Genomic DNA, 18277 nt, shown 5'->3' with positions numbered 1-18277 from the left:
GGCAGAGGCCCGAAAGGCAAACGGGGGAGGAGCGGAGGGGGAAGCTTAAGTTAGGAAAATGGTTGTCTGATCTCTGTGGGATTTCTTTACCAACACTTTCCATGCTTGAACAGTAGCTGCTGAATGAAATCATTATGTACTGAGCCCCTGTGCAGGAAAACAAGGTTTGTCAAGACTCCGTTCGTTAGCACCTCGTACTTCGTTTGAACCTTGGACATTTGCTGGGCCCTGTACAAGGGAAGTTTTTTTTCTTTTCAAATACTCCATAGAGTGGACCAGTCTTTTGTTTAGTCATGGTTTAATTAGTATTGTACTCGAATTTTAAAGAAGAAAAAGAGGTGAGCGCCATTCCTCTCTATATAACATAATTACAAAGTAATGTGTTTCTTCATATTTGTATTATCTCAAATCAACGACTGAGAGCGGAAAAATCCCAACCTCTTCCTTTTGCCTTCACCAGGCTGTAAATTAACAGCAAAGAACAACTTTCAATAAAGCTTACCAACATGACTTCAGCGCTGGGACGGATCAAGCCCAGGAAGGAAACCGGCTGGAAAAAGGAACCTCTGGAAGGCAGCAAGGGCTTAGCAAAGTGATGGTGGCTGCGGGTGGGCTCGCTGAGCCCCTCCACAGCACAGGACCTTCAGAGGTTTAGAAATGCAAACATAGAGAAATAAGGGCAGGCAGCTTGAGTTAGATATACAGAAGAAATAAAAGTGCCTTCAACCACTTGGTTACCTCAGAAAATGCTTCCCCAGGGGCTCTGCAGATTCACCACCCTCTGCTTCAGAGGAATAGGGAAAAAACTGGAATTTGACTACTGTACTCCTTCAGAAAAAAATATCCAAACTTTGTTCGAATATGTCCACTTTTTCTCTGAGGGGTGACGCCTTGCAGGCGTTTCTTATACTGTTTATTTAGAGCCACCTTAATGCCTTCATCTTCAGGCAAAGCCCACGTGCAAGAAACTGCTCAAAACCCCCTCTCAACTTTCTGCTATTCCTTTCCATCCCGTTGGGAGATCCCTGCGTGTCCCATCTCCAGGAACCAGCAGATGGTGCTGCAATACACCAAGTATGCATTTCCCTGGAAAGGGAGAACCTGGGCTAGGTCTTCTCGGGGCTACTTCCAGCCCCTGAGGGAAGCCGCTTCCCGCCTTCCCCCACAGCAGCCCGCTGCAATTGCAAACGCAGCCCGTGCAGCTCGGCGAATGTCCCCATCTTTATTTCCTAATATCCCAAGAAGTTTCTGGTGGGGAGGGGTCTTTGGGGCTGAGGGGAAGGTGTGTGGGGAGGGGTTCGGGGGCGGCAAGGCAGCCACGAGGCCCCGGCGCTTTGCCCTCACGGTGAGGGTTTTGGCGGGCTCCCCTCAGGGAGGGCGGCCATGTTTGACTCCCTCCCTGCCACTTTCGTCGGGGCTGGGTTTGTGCCCGCGGCTTGCAATGGAGGTGCTTGGGTCTAAAAAAAGGCCAGGTTTTCCCCATTTATTATTATATTTTTTTTAATCTCAGCCTCCCGAGAAATAATAGTGAATTTGTGTCCAGCCCTGCTGCCAACCCAGCAGGAATCTTGGGGTGCTTCGCATCTCAGGGTGCTGAGGGCCACCCAGTTTCTGCCTCTCCCACCTGGCTCCAGCCAGGTGAAAATAGTCACCTCTATGATTAAAATAGTGAGGAAAAGCCTCCGGAAAAAAGGACAGGAGAGAGACATAGGAAATTTGGACTAAGGTGCAGAAACACATGCAAGGACAATAAGCAAGCCGGGCATACTCGTGTGTGGGGGCTCTGTAAAACATGGCAGTGTAACCTAGGACTGGTGTGGATGTAGTGCCTTATTTTTTACAGAAAAAGTTATGTGGAAAAAAGGTAACTTCTTGAAATATTTAGTGTTTAATTGAGATTGTCCCACCAGCACCTGTAAACCCATGGTGTGCTATGAGGAGAAGGGGTTGAGGAGCTGCTCACCAGCAAGCAGCAGGGAGGGAAGGCACAAACAGGGAGGCGCAGATTAGGGAAGGATATAGGACAACCCTGTGCAGCTGTTTTTGTTATACCACCGAGCTGTAAAGTTGAAAAATGATTTAAAAAGCAAGGGATGTGCCAGGAGTACTAGTGTGTCCTGCTTATGGACGCTTGGGGCATTCTGTGCAAATTGAACTTCCTCCCCTGTTTTTTGGATGGCTTAATATTGCAGAAGTGGAAGGGAAGAGCAACAACACACTTGGAGTGTGGAGCCTTTTCCCTGATCCCTCTGGCACTGAGCTGCAGCAGAGTGACCTGAGGACAGAAGCAAAGCCTGGCTGCTCCCATCTTTTCATTGCTGTAATCCAAAACGTGGAGGTTATTTCAGTGTGGAGGCTGCACATGAAAAGAGTCTCAGTTTTGGGGATTTTTTTAAGTTAAAAAAAAATTAACAACCAGGTGGGACAAGAAGGATAACCTGTGTAGGATTTACTGGACAGCACGGGAGCAAGTGGAGGGGATGGAACTGGAGTGATTTGCATCCAGGGAATGTGGAGCTGTACCCAGAGGTGTGCACGCTGGTGCTCCACAGACTGCAGTTACAGCTCCCAGGAGTGAGACAGCCCACATTCCTTACACAAGCAAATAGCAAAACTTTTCTTCTCACTGCAGGATTATTTGATCATTGTGAGTCATGTGTGTGTATACATGTGCGTGTGTGTGTGTGGAGGCTTCTGGTTGGGTTTTTTATCTGCTCAGTAGCTTTTTGGGAAGGTGACCCATTTGTTTCCAACCAAAAGCACCTAGGAAAACCTGCTCCATAAGAGTGGTTATTCATCTCAATGAGGTAAAAAGGATGGAAAGACAATTACTGCCTCTTGTGACTAACACAATATGTGACTCAAAACATTAAGCAAGAGTGCTGCTGACGTGATAGCTTCATCCCCTCAGCTTGAATCCAGGCTGAAACATCAGGCTGAAACATGAAGTAGTTCCCCTGAAGCCAGGCTGCTCTGGCTTTGCATGCAAAGACACTGAAGTTAGTCCATAACCTAGAGAAAAAAATGCTGTTTAAGTGGCTCATTCCTATGACAAACAAGATTGGGAGATCTCTGGTGTAGTCTTTATGTTTTGATTCAACAGGTGGAAGGTGGATTTCATAGGCAGCCTCAAGGAGTCACAGCCTGCAGCCCTGGAGGCTCCTGCTGTGGCTCAGGCAAAAGCTGCCAAGTCATCTCACCTTTTCCTCCTTGCCAGACTCTCCTTTGCCATTCTTGGGTTTGATGTGGGATGCAGATTTTCATTTCATCTCTGTGTGGGACTGGATGCTGGTGTTCCTTTTGCAGGATAAGGTGGCTGTGAGGTGATTTTCCTGTCCTTTTGCAATGTGCCTGTACATATCTCTACCCCGAATGGTTTGAGGAGCTGGAAATCAGAGTGTGAAAAGATGGGTCATTGCAGGAGTTCCTCATGTGCAGAGTCTGCAGAATCATAAAAATTTTGAGAAGGACCTTAAAGACCATCTCATCCCACCCCTCCTGCCGTGGGCAAGAACACCTTCCACTAGACCAGATTGTTCAGGATCACATCATAAGCCTGGCCCTGAGCATTTCAAGAAGGTGAGCTCTGTGCAATTGAGCAAATAATTTAACTGGTCACATTTGTATTTCAGAATACAGCTGTTGGAGTGACAATAAAAATAATAATTCTGTGAGAAAATTGGAAAGTTATGGGGAAATTCAGTGAGTGTCCCAGAGGACTTGAGTTTATTTTCAGTGAAGCATTGTAGCAATTTTATTTGCCATATGAAGTGGGGTGATTTTTCTTTTGGAACACTCTATGTTCTCTAAGGTGCAGTGATGCACCAGTGTGGGTGGTACCCCTGAAACTCTGTATAATCTAGGTGATGCTCTTGATATTCTTTATATAAAGAAGCACAGCTGTTGCAGATACCTCCAGAAGTTAAGGTTTTTCAAAATTACACGTTGCAAGCATTAGTTTAAAAGAGGCAAGCAAGTCAGATTTTAAAAGGATGCTAATTACAGAAATATCTTTCCTTCTTCTCTTCCCAAGCTTACCCCTTCCTTCCCTCATACTTCACATTCATGGTTTTGGGACCTGAGCTCAAGCAAGGAGCTGCTTCATTTCTTCAGGGGGAAGATCCAGAGGGGCACAAAGCTTTAGGTAGGTAAACACTGATTTTGTTGGGGAAGCCACGTGGCAGCATTTTGGAGAAAGTGCCTTTGGAGGGTGGAGGCTGGATCATGCTGCCTGTGGGAGAGCTGCTGAGGGGGCTGAGCTCCTCAGCGAGGGGTTAAAGGAGCTGTGGTCTGACTGACACAAACCAAAAGTGACTGAGCCCACCCGTGAGCTGACGTTCCCTGGAAAAGTGTGCTGCCACCAGCTCCCAAAATGGGACTGGTTCCACGCTTGTTTCAGAGCCAGCCACAGGACGTAGCATCACATTTGCGTGACTCTTGTAGCATTGTACTGCACTGGTTGATGTTTATTTAGTGAAGAATCATTTCCCAAAATACAGCCCTACCGTGTTTTGCAATAGGGTGGCAAATACTGCTTTGTTTGTCAGCTATGGGGTGTACTGCGGATGGTGAGTGATTCATTGCCCAGCAGGCGAGAATTTAATTTGTAAGAAAGGTCTGTAGTTTAAATTTAAAAAAACCCTCTATGTTATGTTCCAAATTCTTGTGAAAATGATAATAATTTGAATGAACTTCCAGAGGTATTTAAGGTAAGAGCTAGATTAGGCTTCTAACACCTTGCCAGATTTGGCCATAGTTTTGTGCAGTCAATTTAAAAGAAAAAATAAATTTTAGCCGTGAGTTTGTTTCTGAGTTCAAGGAGATTTAATTTTGTAGCTTGTTTGGGGATGTGACTTGCACAGTTGTTACCCCTGAAACTGGGCAAAAGCAAAGCAGATGAATTTCAGTTTTCTTCTGGAAGTCCATGGACTTTGGGAGATCACAGTATACCCTCCCATGCAGGAGAGTCTCATGTGGTTTGAGGTTTAATTGTAGAATTTTCTACATCTGCACTCAGGGTAGATTCATGTTTAAGTGGAAGCCCAGCAAGGCCACAGGCAGGTGTTAGGATGTGGCATGGGTGACTCAGTAGGTGGTACACTTCCTTCTCCATCAACATTGAATAAGTGTCCTTTGTGGTAATGGATGGGTCAGCTCCTGGCTGACATGGAGAAAAACAAAGTCCCTGCTAAGGCTTTGGGACTTGTACAGCAAAGTCCCCTGTCCCCTGAGGAGCACAGATTTTATTCAGGATGTTCAGTGTGACATGGCTGGCTTTGTGGGTCTGGGAAGTGACAACTGGATTTAACTGCATGATCCACAATTCCAAGTCCCCTGGTACTCCATTGCTTGGACCCTATGTGAGGGCAAGGGGAGGCCCCTTCAGCCCTCAGAGGTCTCCCAGCAGCAAGCCTCCAGAGACAGGGATAAAACAGTGTATGCCATAGTTCTGAAACTCTCTGAAACCTGCCAGGGCTCACAAATGACCAAAGCATGCATAAGTTCTGTTCTGCTTTAAAAATGAAAAAACCCGGTAAAAAAATCACATTTCGGGGCAGTAAAAATGTTTTTTCACCTTAAGGGTTGTTATTCCAAAGGATATTTTCATAGTGACTGAAAAAGAAACTGGAAATCCCGTATTATTTCTCCTTCCCTCCCTCAGCCAGGCCCTTTCTGTGGCCAGAATTTTATCTGGTGTGAGGAAAAGGCTCCCTGGGTAGAGAGAGATGTTTGAAGGCAGCATTTAGGTGTTGTTTGCCACCTGGCCTGGCTGCAGCTGGCTGGCTGCTGAGGTGGCATCTCCACTGTGGATGACACTGTTAGGGGCTTTCTTTTCCAAACCCTGCCTCAAGGAACAGAGGGGGGAAATATTAGAGGGTTTAGTTATAACAGGGAGAGAATGGTGCTTCTGAAGTAAGCACCTCAGATACAGAAAAGTACAGGTATAGCTCACTGCTCTGTGCTTGTTCCCACAAACAGTAAGATACAGAGTTTTTTTCTCTTTGGCTGCAACTGGGCATTAATGTGGAATTCAACAGCAAAATTTGTAGTCCTGACAAAATGCAAATTGTTTTCTGAGTTCAGTTCACATTTTAAATCTGCTTTTTTTGTAGCCACAGAAACAAAACTCCATTATCATAAACTTGGATTATGCAGCAGAGTTTTGCAGCCAATGCCACTTTCTGTATCTCCAGAGTTGCAGTGTTTGTAGGCTCTTGATCACGTAAGAAAATTCACACTGCTTTTCTGTGTAAGGGTTTGAGCATCATTGGCTGCCAAGATTACAGAAGGTAGATCTTTTTCGTCCTGTGGAAATGACATCTATGTTGTTTTTTGTTACTACATTAGCTTATTCTGTGGGCTCACATAGTCCTATGTTACTTTGGGTAAAAGGTGTTGTGTCTTTCTGAACACTTCTGTGGCCTCACTGTTGTTTCAGTCGAGATCTAGGTGTTCAAAATGTTTGTGTTGCCAAAGGGATCTGGATCTTTAACCTCCTTAGGGACCCTTGAGACCCCCTTTAAGTGCCTACCTGTGCTTAAACAATTCTGAGAAGCTGCTCCTTAATCTTCTCTGAGCACCTCGTTTGCACTTCTGTGGAAAGACCCTTCTGACACAAGTAGTACTGACTGAGGAGCTGGAGGTTGTGATGATGCTTGTGGCACTTGTTGGTTCATAGCTGGATGCAGCTCCAAGGACAAAATAATCCGAGGCACCTGCTGGTAAACTGCCCCTCTCAGGACAGAGCAGAGGAAAGGAGCATCTGTGTCTTTACTGGTGAGGGTAGTGGCCAGAGTAATTTTTCCACTAGAATGTAACTGTCTGTACTGCCTGCATTGTAAAAAGAGGGTAAGAAAAATACCTTAAGTTATATCCTGGTTAGTCATGCACAAAGGAACAAATGCTGAGGGAAATTTTCACTCAGCTATAATCCTTACTCATGGTGGGTGTTGCAGTTTCTCAGCTAGAGGCTCAGCTGGGATTAGTGCTGCAGAGAGGGAATGACTACAGCAGGAAACACTGGCCCAGTTAGTCCTGGGGCTCCAGGAAATTTGTACCTGGTGCTGATGTTGGGAACATTTTATTTTTCTGAGAAACTTCTGTCATTTGAAAAGCTGAAAATCTTTTTGCTGGGGGTATTTTAGCCTTTCTGATGAAAAGTTGCAGTTTTCTGTGGAAAGCAAAGCCCTGCTTTGGAGGGGACTGTACTGAGTGACCTACAGGTTGCTTTAAATAGAAACATTTCCTCCAGCTCCACACATTCAAAAGAAACTGTGTTTCAAAGAGCTTCCCAAGTGACAGTGAAGTTATTTCAGTAATTCTTGTGCAGGCAGAGCACCCTGGGATTGGCATATGGCTGTGTTCATTGCAAGCTGTCCAAATTAAAATTATTTTTTAGATGAGCAATTTTCATTCCAGGGCTTCTTATGCTGTGCAGGAGCAGCCACAGAACACCTTGTTTTCAATAATAAATTTACTGTTATCTATAATAACTCTTGTAATGTGAGACCTTGTATTGAGCTGTGTGATCTAACAGCTGTGATTGCTGAGGGCCTGCAGTAAAAAAGCTCTGGTTGTTTTTGCAAAGAATGAAACTGATTCATAGCAAAATTATATGAGTTTTCTACATGATTTGAAAGTAGTTTGTGGGCTTTTGCTCTCACTCAAATTTAAATGGTTCCCAAATTTCCAGCAGAATGATTTTTCACACTTGAGTACTGGCAAAGACAGAATTTTTTAGAGCTTACAGGAGGTGTGTGGTTTGAGTGGCAGCTGCACCTCCCTTTGGCAGAGAAATGGGAGGCTGGCTGTGCAAGGAAGTCTGGCTGCCTGGGGAGCTCTTGGAGTGCCAGTGATGAAGGATGTGAGGATCTTAGAAGATTGGGATCTTCAGGAAGCAAAGGTTGAGAGGTGATGGACGGTGAAGGAGACAGTCCGTAGGGAAGTCTGTGCTGGGCTCCCAGCCCAGGCTCCCAGCAGCCCCAGCTGCATCACCATCAGCACGAGAGCAGAGCTCAGGTGAATGCCTGCACTAACCCAGCAGCATCTCACAGGGAGCAGCAAGCTGCTGCCCTGGCGCATGGTGAGCCTGGGTTTGCTCTTAGGTGTGCCAGTGCAGCTTAGTGTTGGGGTAGTGCCCACCTTGCAGTGGGTCTGTCCAGTGGAGGTGGGGAGCGCTGAGAGGAGGGGACATGGAGTGAAGGAATAGCTGACAGGCCCCGTGCAGGGCAGCTCTTCATGTCTTCATCTATTTGTGGCAGTGGTGATTCCCATGACCTTGGGGTTTTGCTGTGCAAGGAAAGTTTGAAAGCTTACCATCATTTATTTATAATTATAAATAGTAATAAAACCAGAGACAGTTTCTGGGCTCAGTACGTTCCTCGCAGCAGGATTCCCCCTTGACACCAATCTCTGTTCCAGGGAATGGAATGCCCTCCATTCCCTTTCTGCACTAAACTTTCCCTCCTCCAAACAATAAGCCTGTGTTGCTTCCAGTGGCTCAGTTGTGCCGTGGTGTTGGTCCTGCTGTGTCCCATCCCAACGCCTCCTGCACTATTGCTGTGAACATTTTAAGCAGGGAGTCATCGAGAATATTTCAATTATTCTATAAATTAGGCTTAGAGAAGTGAGCCAAGTATGCAATTTCTACATTTCCAGACAAACTGTGTATTTTCTCAGAGGTTTTAAAGCCAGTTTTATAGGCTGAGTATGGCAAAAATCAGTGTAATCAGCAAATACTGACCTTTAGGATAGAACAGGATATTGGCTTTAGTCATTGTGGTCCAGGTCAGGTGATCTAGATCTGGGAAGAAAATGAACTTAATTTGCCTCTCAATGTGATGTTTCTCAACATCTGATATCGAGGAATATATGTCATGTCAGAAAACCACAAAGTTAAGAACAGAAAATAGCATGAAGGTTTTAAAATAAAAACCCACTATTTTCCCCACTTTTTTTTTTTCCCCTTGGACCAAAATCTTGAAATATTTTTAAAACAACAAAGATATTATTGTAAGTATATGGTAATATGGATCTAATAATTGCCTGGAATTAGGAATCAGGTCTCAAATGTCTTGTACCTGAGTTGTTATTAAAAAGCCGAGGCAGTACATGGGTTTGGGCTTTACTAATTCACACCAGAAGAGCATCTGTCCAGTTAGTGGTTTGGGCTTTTTGACTGAGCTTTTTTTTTGGGGGGACTTTGTTTCTTAAGAATGTGAAAGTTAAATGGTGACAATGACTCAAGCAAGGCATTGTGGAAGCCTCTTTTATGTCTCCCTGCTCCCCAGTTTTGTATGTGTTCAGTATGTGTTAGTCTGAGCTTTGTGGGAGTGACTGAAGTGTCTCTGTAATATTAGTGTGGATTTAGAGAGGACTGGATTCTTTTGAATTCAGGTAACTCATCTCTGCCTCACAGAGCAGGGCTGGGCTTCGTGCAGCATTATCCTGAGGAGCCTGCTCAGTGAAAGCCTAAAGGTAACCAGAGCACGTTTGTGCAACAGGGAAAGAGTGAGGAGGACTCTGCTGCTTGAAATGAATGCTTCTTGAGCTTTGTCAGCTTAATTTTAAATATTTATTCTTTAACCTTTAACTTCAACCTTTAGCTCCCTCCATATTGATTGAAATCCACATTCTTTTAGACATCAGGCTACACAAAGAGGCTGTCTCTAGTAGGTTTTGGCCTCAAGTCACCAAGTTGCCACTCATCAGCTGAACATGACACATGTTCTCATAAATGACTGCTTACAAATTAATATTGATGGGAACTGGATGTACAACTGCCCCAGTAAGATTTGGACTTTTTGTCCAATTTATAAAATTTTTTGTTTTGTTCATTTTACTGTGGAGACATCTGTTTGCCTTTATTCCAGTGGAAATTAAAGAGCTAACCTCGGTCAAAGTTTAATTTTGTTTTTAGTGTTACATTATATTTTCAGAAACCTAATCAAGCCTAAGTTCACTCAAGGAAATCAGCTCCTGTTTTCAGTCTAGCCTCCTTTCTCTTTGAAAAGTTGTGCTGCATTTTAGTGATCAGGATTAAAATTAACCACCTGCTCACCTGGATCCGAGCTAACACTGGAACTGAGGCAGCACAGCCTCACACAGTGAGGCACAGACACTTCTGAGCCATTCTTTTATTGCCCCTTAATATCTGTCAGCAAGAGAAGCTCATGCTAATGTGCAATATTCCAGTTTTAAGACCCCTCCCAGAGAACAGGGGAATGTTGGATTAGATTTGATTTTAATCCCACTGAAAAACTTTGCCATTTTTTAAATTGTCAGCATCTGGATGTTTCTGGTATTGCCACTGGTGGAAAAAGAAGTTCTTTCTGTAGCTGCACAGAAAGAGTGACTTTGACAGAGGACTGGTCTGAATTGTTTAATATTGTACATGCGTGGCCTTCCAGAAATTCCATTAAATTGCCTGTACCTATAGATGAACTGAGCATCAAACCAAGTTTGATGGAATAATAAGTACTGGAGTTAGAAATTGAGGAAGTCAGTCAGTCAGTGGAGCCTGTGGATGGCAGAAGGGGAAGTCACTCAAGGGGGAGCTCTGTAAACCCAATTCTTGCTGTATATAACTCAAAATAAGTCTTTGCATCTTAATGTAACTCCTGAATTCTTACATCGTACATCTTCAGCCTTTCCTCCATAAAAGGGGCAGAAACCTCTGGTGGAGCTGTTTGCTTTGAAACGAGTTATTCAGTACTGCATCCATCTAATCCAAAGCTTTTCCATCAACACTAGACTGAAAGTTTCCTGTTCTTTGGTTTTCTGTGGTCTACCTTCTTAGTCACCATAACCTCTGGACTGCCAGGTCATACACGACTTGTAAGTTCTGGCTTGTGTTTGATTATAGTGGGAGCTACTAAACCCCTTAATTTGGTTACTAATTCCATTGGGAAAGACTGAAAAATGAGTGTGAAAGCCAAATGTTATCTACTAAAAAGCCTCTTTTACTAATATGTAAAAAATGTCCACTTCCATCTAAACCCTGCTTTTTTTTGTCTGAGGATATAACATCCTGGTGACATCAGAGACACTCTTACTATATTATTTTTGGCCCATTCACAATGGCTTTAACTCTCAGTCTTGTCTCAGCCAAAATTGTGTCAAAAGGGGTCAGAAAGGAGAATGCAGTAGCCGCACTAAGAAGGTCATTTTTGCTTAATATGTTGGGTGTGCTCCCTTAAACCCTGGGGCTTAGTATCTGAGGAACATTTGATTGGCTTGGATGAAGTACAAGTGCTTCTATACTGGAAACTAATCCTGATAGATTTTACAGGATGTTTCAAGTTACTAAAACACAAACCCCTGGATGAGGGCGAGTTAGAGGGAAGGAGGACCCTGCTGGGCTTGCCTCTGGAAGAAACAACAGAGCAGAGCCACTCGTTTGCTTTTAAGGAGGATGAGTGAGAGGGCGTTGGGACACTGACTAAGGCTGACAGCCCCTAGGTGGCTGGGGAGATGGGACTTACACACCATTTCCATTATGTTAACAGCAACTAAAAAACACAGATGTCAATCTCGGTAACTCTCCCTGCTCCACAGAGCAGCTACAAACAAACAACAGCTGGCAGGATCATGTGAAGTGCTGGCAGTGGCAGTGAAAAAGTTCCTCTGCCTCCTGCTGACATTTCCTTGGGATGGGGAGGGATTGCTGCAGGGCAGATGTTCAAGACAGCATGACAGACAGGGGAGAAAGAATCTTTAGGTTTATGAGAGAGGAAGGACTACTGTGTTTGTACACGTGATCGAAAACCACCAGAGATGCAGTGAGAAAATGATGTAGCCCTCTGAGCTGTATTTTCTCAATATGGTTCTTTTTGAGGGGAAGAAATCCCCAGAGGTGCTTCTTGAGAGTCTGTGCTGCTTGCTGGAAAGCAGTGGGTGGCAAAGATCTTCTTTCTGGTTTTAAACAGGGTCAGCAATCTACTAAATAAGCCACTTCAGCCTCATTCATATCTACCTTTACATCTTTGAAAGTTTGTATTTCAACTAAATTTCATCCTTGGTCCTGACCTCTTTTGCTATAGTATTATCCCTGTGTGTATATGCAGCAATTATTTAGCAGAACATTAGGACTCCTAACCATCAAAACTTGTAGAATTTGAGTTATCCTAGGAAAGGATGAAAAATATATTTAGTTTCACTCGGTACCTACTAACTATTTGCTTGTTCATCATCCTGGACTGCATTTAGATAAAATTTGAAATTTAACTAAATGCACAAAAAGACCACCAAAATGTTTTATAGTTGTATCTCTTAATGTTCCTGTTTATATAGGAAAAAAAAATATTTGAAGATATTTTGCATGTAAAATTAACCTGTTTAACACAGAAATAGAGAAAAACTTGTGTGAAGCATCCACATTAGAGGCTTGGAAAAAATCTGAACAACCTCCCCCCACTAAAAACTCTGATATGGTTTCTACTTCCTTGCCTGGAAGCAGTGATGTCTGAGACTTTGACTGAATCAAGTCAAGCTGATTGCAAATTTTGCTCAAATCTCAGTTGGAAAATGAGGCCACAGTGAAATTAACAATGTAAGCAATGTCTCGAGGAATAAATGCCAAGAAAATGGGAAAAGTCGGCTGAATTTCTGTGTTTGGCTTAGGTCAGGAAGAAAGAAAAGGGGGACGGTGTTATTTTCACAGAGAAATGGACAGGAATCACCAAGTGTGAAATGATGTCTTTCCACTGCTGTTCATTGGAAAGCACTGGGAGCCTTTCTCCTGCCTACTTCACCATGAGGAAGGAAGGTCTAAACTAAAAAAAAACCAAACAAAACAAAAACAAAAACCAAAAGCAACTTTTTTTTTTCCTAGCAACTTTTTACATGTCTTTGATCAAGGGCCTGATTTTGTTTTTGTTCTCTTTTGGAAAATGAGCATAGAAGGTCTCTTTTTGTTAGCTTCATACATGGGATTTTTCTTATCTAGCTCTTGTCATCAATAAAACCCTAAAAGACTAAAAAAAAAAAAAGTTTTTGTCCAAGTTAACCTCTTCCTAGAGGGCAAAGAGAGATGAGCAGCTACATCCCAGGCCATTGATGTCATTTGAATGTGGCCAGCTCCTTTAAGGGTACAAGGAGACTGATGCCCTCAGTCCATACCTTATGCCTACTCAGGGGCTCTCTGTGCAACACCTTGCATGTTTGGGCTACAACTCTGGTTTTATTTCTACTGGGAAATAGGAACTGGAAGCAGTGCTGTGATGGGAGGGCTAGAAAATCCCATCTGAGCATCTTCTAAGGCTCTTACCCTCCAGGCATCAGTAAGATGGAATCACTTCCTGTGTGGTACCCTGATTAGAAAATCAATTCAAATATTCACCTATCTGATTTGCAGGCACTTGGACAAAAGTTAATAAAAAAGTATTTCTGGAAACAGTTCTGAAATATTTTTTTAAGCCAGCTTTACTCTGCATCATTTTGCAGGCAATTTGCACCTCTTTGTGTGCATGTGCAATGTGACATCTCCACTGAGCCCAGACCCATCTGCATTTCTGTGCAGAAATCCTATCAGACACACGGCTTGGCACCAGGCACCCTGAGAGCATGGGGTGGGTACTGAGTGGAGTTCATACCTTGTAGTTTGTTCAACTGGAGCTGGATGGACCTGCTCTTTCCAGCACACTGCTTTTCTAAAGAGTTCACTTGTCTCAGAGTAGCAGTGAAAGAGTGAAAAGGTTCAAGCCCTCAGCCTAGCTAAGGATGAGACCACAAAGTCACCACCAGCAGCTTGATGGCCTGGAATGCTGGGTGACTGTGGGCCTGCAGGACTGCAAACACCCAGTGCTCCATGGCCTGGGCTTTCACCCACCTCAGACAGTGGAGCTGCAATACTGAATCACTTTTGTTTTTATGATTGTGAGAGCAGAAATCTTCAAAACAAAACAAAACCCCCCAAAACCCAAGCGGGGATTTTCTCCTCTCTTGTGCATATGTATTATTTCTGGCTACCATGTCATTTTTCCTCTGCTGTTTGGCTTTGTAGAGTTGATAGTATCACTTTGGTCAAACCAACTACATTTCCAGACCTGGGCTGCACAGCCCATTGCTGAGATGAACGGAGAGGTTTTTAACAAATAACCTCATAAAACTGCTACACTTTTTTCTCAGCAAGAAAATGTTCACCGTGCAGTATCCCAGTTCTTTGGGCTCCTCAGACCAACTGGAATTTGCTCACCTTGTCATGAGGTGCTTTTTTTCTCTTGTCACATGTTCTGTGCTCTTTGCCACACGGGTTACAGATGGTCATTTTAATTTGAAAACACAAATGTAATAAATTCAGCAGATTAGTATTTGGCTGGGATTGAGGGCTGAGATTGTTCAATTGACTATTATGGAAAACACATCAGCCAACCTCATCTCTGACCAGAGAGCAGCGGTTCCATCCCCTTACAAACAAAGCCTTTGTTTTGTCTTCCTTGCTCTGTGATTCTGGTCTCTACTGTGCATTTGTTTCCAAAGCAAAACAAAGAATTCATAATCTTTGGCAGTTGAAATATTTCAACTTGGATTTTCCTGTTACACAACTTACCTACTAGCTGATGGAGTAGGACATGACCTCACTGCTGAGGAGCAGTGTTTTTTCAGATGCCTTCAGCCCTGTTTGTTTCTGGTCCAGCTTTAACCAGGAGTCAGCCATAAGGCAGAGTCTAAGGATCAGGGTGCTGGTGCTGCTGCCCCACATTCCATGCTGCAGAAAGAGTCAAGCCTGTCCATTTGATATGGTTTGTGAAATGAGCAAACACATTATTCGTATTCCTGTGATGAAATGTGGAGGGTTATGGATAATCCATGTCTGCCATACAGCCCTTGACTGTTTTACCTGCATTCTGCCTATTGCTTCCCCCTGGTTAGTTATAATATGTCTAGACTTCTATCAGGTTTAATGAAAACAATCATAATGGCAACAAAGATTTCATTTTTCCTCCAAATGTGCTCCAAACTGACCCTGGCTTGGAGTGCCAGCAGCTTCCTGCAGTGCAGACAGTCCTGTCCTGTTGCAAGGTATATTCTGGGGACAGATTTGAGCTAGGGACAGATTTGAGTTAGGAACAGATTTGAACTTTTAGGTGTAACTGCCACGAAACTCAATTTTCCATTAAGTCATGTGATATCTCTTCCTTATTATTTTGGCCATTCTGTTCAAACAGGTTTTAAGTGTTTCATTTTTTATTCTGAGACGCTGAAAACATGAGCCAAAGAAACCTAGCAGAGGAAAGCAGGAGAAGAACACGTAAAAGGATGTAAGGTACTGGAATGTTCTCTATTTTTTTGGTTTTGGTTCTTTATCAGTGTAAACTGCATGATCTATTAACCACTGAGCATGATGGGGTTTTGAAAAAAGCAAATTAATTTAGAAAATGGATAGACTACCTGAGTAAGGACCCCACCAGTATTAGGTCTGAAAGACAGGCACTGAATGACTCCCACTTTTTGGATGATTATTTGTAGGATTAACATATAAAGTTGAAAATTGAACGAGAGGAATGAAAAGGGAAAAAAATGACATTTCTTTACAGGTCTTCTGCCAACCATTTGATTTTTCTGAGAGTGCACTTTTTGACATTTAGTAACAATAATTTGATTTGTTTTAGTGTTTGAGGCCCTTGGCCAAGACTGGGGATTTGTTATGCATTGCACGTGTTGCACATGTAGGGACAGCTCTGCTCATAGGACTCACAAAGTGCAGGAACAGAAATAAAGACTCACAGAGGTGCTGGTTGTTTCCATGGGGCGATGGAAAAGGCCAGGCAGGTCACTGGCATAGCCAAAAACAAAGCCCAAGTGTGCTGACTCCTGATCTTGTGTCCTGCTTACTAAACTTTGCCTTCTGTAGCAGAAGAATGGCAGCCAAAATGCTGCAATTGTCTGGGGTGGGAACAGGGTTGAGAAAGACAGAGAAAAAACCATGTTCAGCTTTTTATGAATTTGTAATTTTCTGGATTTGTCACTAGCAGTGACAAAACTGCCAGCACGGTTTCTGTCTGTTGAGTTCTGCACCTAACAAGTTTGTTAGTGGGTTTTGACTGCTCATACTCCTTCTGTTTCAACATTTCTCTCTGCATGGTGTCTGTACAGCCAGATATTTTACTGGATTGTTTTATAACTTTCCAGTAATGAATAGTATTAATCACGCAGTAGTGATATGTGAAATCAGGCATGTTTAGGTGCTGAAGGGGTGTAAACTTGCAGCTTGGCAAACCATCTTTTAAGGAAGAGTTGGACAGATGTTCTGTCCCTTCTCCCGAAGCCTTTACACGCTGGCACACAACACGTACAGCGGTTGCCATAAGCTTTTATTAGGGCTGTTTTTCCATTTCTGAGAGGGAACAGTGCTGCAGGATCTGCAGCACTCGTTGTGTTCCCCCTAGGAAATGGATAAAGCACACTGAGCATGCAGGAACAAAGCAGAGCCTGCCAGCCCCAAGGATGGGTCTGATAAGTGCTGCAGGGGTAAGGATCTGCATGCCCTGAGCACGACTGCTGGGCTCAGAGTCATTCTCGTGAACAGTGAGTTGATTTAACCACTACCATTTACCACTGAGACCTAGATTTATGTGTTTATAGTCATTTCTATGTCAATACGTCAGTGCTTAGTGCAGATCAGTTCTCTCTAAAGAGGACAGGAATGATCAAATTTCCTCTTTACTGAAGGGTGAACAGGAGCCACAGAAAGACTTCATGATTTGTTCACCTAGCCAGCCAAGATGGAATAAGGGATTCCCAATTCCCAGTTTGTTGTTCTAGTGACTGGTGGAGTCTGTTTCCATTCCCAAGCAATAATGTCTATCCTAAACCCATTAAGAACACTCCTTCCTATTCCATATTCCAAACTAGAACAAACTGTACTGATCTGACCCCAGTTGTGAAGCTATAAATTTAATTTACAAGGTCATTTATATGGGAGGAGAAGTAGTGTCAAAATACAAGAATCTATGCAAGTAGAAAACAGAAGAGGCATGGATAACATAACCCCTATAAAATGTCTCCACATGTGATTTGTGTGGAAACAGTTGCTCTGAGATCAGAAGGAAATCTGTTGCTTTTGGCAAAACTGGTAATTCTACAGCTCAGGAGTTACTAGGGCCTCTGTGTGATACTTTCTGAGCTATGGACTTATCTTAAAGACTTCCTGTTTTGGAGCTCTTGGTCCTGCCAAGATGTTTGTCTTAGCATGATTCAGTTCTGTTATTAGAATGATATAAAGATTTACAATGAGCTGGTAAAAGATTAAAAGATAGAACTGCAGCAAGCATAAGGACGAACATAGTCTGGAATGGAAGGTAGAATATTCAAGAAGGAAATTTCAGGCTGGATGTTGATTTAGCAGTATTTTAGGAACTCTGTGCTTTCTGTAAGTCCATCAGTCCAGCAAGCCTGTCCTCACTGTAACACTTGTTAGCTCTAAAAACCCTTTCCTTCTACTGCCAGCTCAGTGTTGTGCAGTGTGGGTAGGAGATAGAAATAGCCAAATTAAATTGATTTGATTTTAATGTCTTTACAGAAGAAAATAAGGGATATGGTCTCTAGAGCTCTTCTGTACTAGATGCTGATCCAGTTCCTATGCAAACATTTGGTCTGTTCTTTGGTAACTTCTCTAAGTGATGCTGATCAAAATAGGGAGCAACCACCTCTGGTTTAAGCTGTGGACACACAGGGATCATTTTGAAGCCAATAAAGGCAATTACAGCTGCATTACTGTGGAGCTGGGAAGACACAGCTGAAAAAGAAATTATTATTTGGCAAAAGGATCTGAACATGCAAGGTACTCCACAGGCATTAAAGGGTCTGACCATCAGTGGGAAACACTACAAGTTTCTTTGGAAAACTCATGACCCTTATACCATAATGACCAGGTCCTCTCGAGGCTCCAACCCTGCCAAATCCCAACCTACCTCATACTAAATAACAGCAAAAAGACATGCAGTCAATTTATCCTAAAAACATAAATCAGTGCACTTGGGGTAAAAATTCTATCAAAGCAGAGTTGGTAGCTCCCAAAACCAGAGCAGATAGAAACCTGTCTTGCTTGGGCACTGTGAATGCTCTCCATTTTGGTCAATTTGATTTATCAGGGTATCACTCAGGGGCTACCAAAATGTGGTAACATAAAATAGACCAGAAAAACAACATGAAAAAGCACAGCAGAAACAGGTATTTTATCAGAAGTGCTTGAGGTGTTGGGCAATACTTTCTCCACAGGTTCAGTTTGCTTTCCCTGGTAGCATCTCAAGGATGTGGATTCAGGAGTGGAGTTCTG

General features: G+C 43.2%; 1 long non-coding RNA gene across 1 annotated transcript in view; it reads left to right on the top strand.

Annotated features, from left to right (window-relative positions):
* Positions 1 to 1407: 1407 nt before the first annotated feature.
* The window catches only part of LOC135298258 (uncharacterized), a 44685-nt gene continuing 27815 nt past the window's right edge, over positions 1408 to 18277 (top strand). The window contains exons 1-4 of the long non-coding RNA XR_010360271.1: positions 1408 to 2647; positions 3307 to 3579; positions 4034 to 4144; positions 15168 to 15265. This is a non-coding gene — a long non-coding RNA (uncharacterized LOC135298258). The remainder of the gene's footprint in view (positions 2648 to 3306; positions 3580 to 4033; positions 4145 to 15167; positions 15266 to 18277) is intronic.

Source organism: Passer domesticus, chromosome 3 (genome assembly GCF_036417665.1).
Source record: "Passer domesticus isolate bPasDom1 chromosome 3, bPasDom1.hap1, whole genome shotgun sequence".
NCBI classification, from domain to species: domain Eukaryota; kingdom Metazoa; phylum Chordata; class Aves; order Passeriformes; family Passeridae; genus Passer; species Passer domesticus.
Note: the sequence above shows the minus strand (reverse complement) of the source record. Positions and strands in the feature narration are given on the sequence as shown.